The sequence below is a fragment of the Mesoplodon bidens genome, assembly GCF_964165515.1.
Source record: "Mesoplodon bidens genome assembly, chromosome: X".
NCBI lineage: Eukaryota > Metazoa > Chordata > Mammalia > Artiodactyla > Ziphiidae > Mesoplodon > Mesoplodon bidens.
The window spans coordinates 25045275-25050609 of NC_138163.1; positions in this window are offsets into that span (position 1 = coordinate 25045275).

Genomic DNA, 5335 nt, shown 5'->3' on the forward strand with positions numbered 1-5335 from the left:
GTGGATTTTCATTGTTTTGATCCACTGCTCTTTCTATGCTGCTTCATCATTCTTTTTATTTTTCACTCCAATGACAACATTAAATTGTAATCCTCAAGGGAACAGTAACCATGTTTGATGTAACCTTGTATCCCATATGAACAGGTACCTAATAAGGGTGGACAAAGCAGGACCCTTAGCCCTTTCACCCAGGCCCTGTACCCTTGAAAGGGAGTGGCTGGAAATTTACATAAGAAGATCCAGAATGTGTATTCCAAATATTCACAGTGTGTTTGAAAACAGGTCCTCCCCCCACGCCCAGCATCATTTTCCACCAATTTTACACACTTACTGATGTCAGGATGAGACTGATGATTGTGTAATTGACAAAATTTAGTGCCTGTGCAGTACGTCATCTTTTTAGATTTCTTCACAAATCCCCATATTTTACTCTTTTATTCATTCTCTCATCCATGCATTCCTTCTAACAAAATTTGATTGAATAAACATCTGCACAGCTGCTAAGTTCCAAACACAAGAGAGACATAGATCAACTCAATCCCTGACCTTGAGCTCATGGTCTAAAAAGGGAGACAGACAAGCAAACAAACACAGTATGATGTGATAAATGCTATATTAGGTGTGTGCCTGGTACAAACATCCTCTATTATGTACAAAGCACTATGCTAAGGTACAGTGCAACAGTGAATAAGACACAGCCTTTGCCCTCAACTATTTACAGTCTAACAAGGAAAAGACAAATAGCTACTATAGGGGATGGACTGCAGCAAGTGCGTTTGCGGTGGAAAGGAAGTGCAGGGAGAGTTCAGGAGAGGAAGAGATCAGTGACTCCAGTTAGTTTCAGGTCCCAGGTCTGGTAGCCAGTTCCAGTTAGCATGACTGATAGATGCAGCCTGTTATTTCAAGGGCTACAGAAAGGAGTCAGATTGTGATAACGTGCTCTTAACAGTGCCTGAGGATAGAGCATTGGATCTCTTCATCCCTTATTGATTCACCAGCACACTTCCACCAACACTCTTCCTTTTCTGTTCACTTTTTGCTTCAGGCCCTAGATCCTGCTTTTTTTTTGTACCTCACTCTCAGCAAAGTCTTTAACGTCCTGACTTATTTAGAGTAGGGCCATCTGAGCTAAGCTACTTTATCTTGTACACCCATCGTCTCTGGCTTCCTTCAAAATTCAGAGAGAGAATTGTCCTTTCTGCTTTTTAAAGCTAAAGCTGTGACTTTAATCACATCTTTTCTGTACTCTGGAGGAACTGATTCCCTACTTATTTTCTGCTCCAGCAGTATCAATTGCCCTGCTCTCATTTACCTCCAGTGCTAGACTCTACCTTCACTGTCAGACTGTGTTCTTTCCCTCCCATTGCTCTCCCATCACTCATTCGGCAGACATTTGCAGATATTTTCTGTATACCAGGTATTTTGGCCAGACATTGGACATTTGCAAAAGAGTAAGACACAGCTCCTGCCTTCAAGGAATTCTCAGTCTAATGAGAAAGAAAAACAGGTATTTCTAATGAGAAAGAAAAACAGAATTTCAGTGCAATAGGTGAAATGCTATAATAGAATTACATACGGAAAAGTTTGGTGGACTCTGTCCAGTGGAGCAGGAAATACATCCCTGGGGAGGAAATGTTTTGAGTTGGGTCTTAAAAGACAGGTCCAGGTCCAGAAAAATATTGGTTCCATCTTCACAACTTTTCTCCGTCTTCATTCTTGACGTGTCTGTTACATTTGACACTTTAGGCCATTTACTTGTTCTGAAACTTTCACCTTCCTTGTCTTGTAACATGGACTCTGACTCTGGCTCCCTGGCTGCTATTTCAGTCTCTTTTGTAGGTTTCCCTTCTTCTCTTTTTAAATGCAGGCTTCTCCCTAGACAGAGTCCTAGATCCCCACCCCCTTCCAGTCCAGCCAGTCTTAAACTTTGGAAGTTTGTTAAAAATGCAGATTCTTTGGCACCACCCCAGAGGATTCTGAAGGTTTGGGTCCAGGAATCTGCCTTCTTAAACTGCCCAGATAGTCTGATGCCAATCTGTTGAGGACCACACATTAAGAAACTTCCCTCATTCTTTTTTTGTAGAATTGATACAATCTCTTGACTTTCACTACCCTGTAAAAAACCATTTAGCAACTGCATCTGCTCTGGTTAGATTAGCCCTGTCCCTGAGCTCAAATCACTATGTCTAGTACAAGCAAGTTCATCCTCTCCAGCAACTCAAAAGTAATTTTTCCCCCATCTTCAGTGTTTTTGTGTAAGATACCACTAGCATTTCTGCTCCTGCCTAAACCAAAGGCTAAATTCACCTAGTGCCTAAGTTCACTCCCTTCTAGCTGTAATCAACACCAGTGGATTATGCATTCATTCATTAAGTACCTATTGATCACCTACTACATGTTAGATAAATATGGACATGGTCCATTTGGGTGTAGTGGGGGAGAAAGACCTTAATCAATTAATCACATAAACCACTGTAAAATTATGACAACTTTTGCACGATTGGTTCAGAAGGAGGCAAATGTCACTTACATGGAACTGAAGTCTACTTGCGTTTTGTATGTTGGATACATTTTATATTTTTTATTCTTTATTTTTAAAGTTGATGGATTAAGTATATTAAATGTTTCTGTGAAAAAAGATAGAATGCTATATATTTGTGTGAGATGCTGCATAAGAGTCAGAAGACCTGGGTTTGAATTGCTGGCCTGCCACTAACTAGCAGAGTTACCTCGGGTTATTCATTTGACTTCTCTGAGCCTTTGTTTACACATCAGTCAAATGAGATTACTGTTACTTGCAAAGCTATTATGGGGCACAAGGACAGATAATGATGTACATTAAAGTTCTTGCCCCAATAAATATGAAGGACAATTATTATTATTATTATTATTATTATTATTATTATTTGTATCCCTTAACTGCCATATCATCTGTTTGGTCTACCTGCTAATGTAGGCTACCAGCATTTGGTGCCTATGCTCTTCTACTTAGGTTTTTTTTTCTAAGTTTTTTTTTAATTAATTAATTTTATTTTAGGCTGCATTGGATCTTGGTTGCTGCGCGCGGGTTTTCTCTAGTTGCAGCAAGCGGGGGCTACTCATCAATGCAGTGCACAGGCTTCTCATTACAGTGGCTTCTCTTGTTGTGAAGCATGGGCTCTAGGCGCGTGGGCTTCAATAGTTGCGGCACAGGGGCTCAGTAGTTGTGGCTCGCGGGGTCTAGAGCACAGGCTCAGTAGTTGTGGCGCATGGGATTAGTTGCTCTGCGGCATGTGGGATCTTCCGGACCACGGCTTGAACCTGTGCCCCCTGCATTGGCAGGCAGATTCTTAACCACTGCACCACCAGGGAAGTCCCTCTACATAGTTTTTGTTGTTGTTGGCCACCCTATGGAGCTACCCTAGTACCTAAGTGAGGAGATGGGGGCCTCGGGAGACTTTGTGTTGATGTCTTTCCCTAGTTTAGCAATTTGAAGCTGGGTGTGGAGAATGGACAATGGAAAAGAGAGTAGAAAATGGAGAATGGGAAAGAGACTGTAATGAAGAACAGGGAGAAGTGGAATTGGAATGGAATGACATCATCTCAAGAGTTTGTTAATAATACAGCAGCCCAAGCCCCCCACCCCAGTAACTCTGGCATAGATATGAAATGGGGCCCAGCAACTATATTTTTAGCAAGCTCCCCAGGTAAGACTGTGATAGACACAAAAGTTTGAGAACCACTGACCTATAGCCATCAAGCTGAAAACAAGAAAAAAAAAAGTATCACTTGGGCATGTCATCAGTTTCATCTGAGTGCCCAAGAGACTTCATTCTGATAAATATCATTCTTAGACATAGATATTAGTGAGGACATGTGAGGACACGTCCTTATAATTGGCTTTGCCATTGGGTCCCAGGTAATCTTGAGCATCTTTGTTCCTTGGCCCTATTTTGGCTGTTGGTTAGATAACATGATCAGACAAGTCTACACTAATCTCACATATTATAATAATAAGTCTAAAAACTAGAGGAATTATATATGAATAAGATTTGTGGGGAGCTAATATTCACAATGAGATATAGTCTGTGCCAGGAGACAAAAACCAAATGGCCTGGACAAAAATCCGAGTTTCAGGTTAACTTCTCAGGGCCTTAGTTTCCTCATCTGTAAACTGAGGATGATGGAAGTACCTGTCTCAAGGAATTTTTTTTTTGAGGATTGCTTGAGATAATCCACATCCAGCATCTGGCACAGTTCCTGGCCCACAGAGCTCAACAAATATAGCTACAAGCTGGCTTTATGGGCAGCAATCTGGAGTGTTCTACTTAAGAGTAGCTACAGTTGTCTCTAGGTTTTCTGATAAGTGGAATAGGGAGACAAAAGGCCTTTGTTTCTTTATTTCTGCTGTTCTTGCTTCCTACAACTCCTCTGACAGCTTTCTTCGACTTGCTAGGGCCTAGCAGCCTTCAAAACCTGGTTCAGGTGTCGGCCCTTCACTTCATGGAAGGTTTAATTACCCTTTGATTGGGTGAAGCTCCCCTCCTCTGCTTCCATAGCATCCTGGCCAGACCTCGATCTCATCATTTACCACATTATACTGAAATTATATGTACTTCTGTCTTTCCCACTAGACAGTGAGCTCTTTGGGAGAAGAGACCATGTCCTAATCTTTTTTCTACCCTTTCGCACCTAGCATAGTGCTTGTCCCATAAATGTTGGCTGAACTTTCTCAGAGGAACATGCCAGGGAGCCAGTGGTTACTGCTGTTGGAAGACTTTTTCCTGTCTGAGACTGCTGTCTTGTATTCTGGGCCTTGGCTCCTACACCTCTCTGTTGCACTTAGAATCATTTAATGCAATTTAGCAATTAATTACACACTTTATACACTATGTTATTCTCTAATTGCTTCATATGTTAATCTACCACTTACTTCCTCTTCCCTCAGGCATTAAGAGAAGAAATGGCTATAAATGGAAAGTGGATGATCTAGCTGTAAGCCACACCCAGTTGTCCATCAAGACTGCTTATTGAATGCCCAGGGTATCATGGATGCTACTATTAATCACCAGAGGTGAATGCTAATGAAAAAGTAGCATAGGGCTTCCCTGGTGGCGCAGTGGTTGAGAGTCCTCCTGCCGATGCAGGGCACACGGGTTCGTGCCCCGGTCCGGGAAGATCACACATGCCGCAGAGCGGCTGGGTCCGTGAGCCATGGCCGCTGAGCCTGCGCGTCCGGAGTCTGTGCTCCACAGCAGGAGAGGCCACAGCAGTGAGAGGCCTGCGTACCGCAAAAAAAAAAAAAAAAAAAAAAAAGAAAAAAAGAAAAATTAGAATAATTTACCACAAGTGCCTA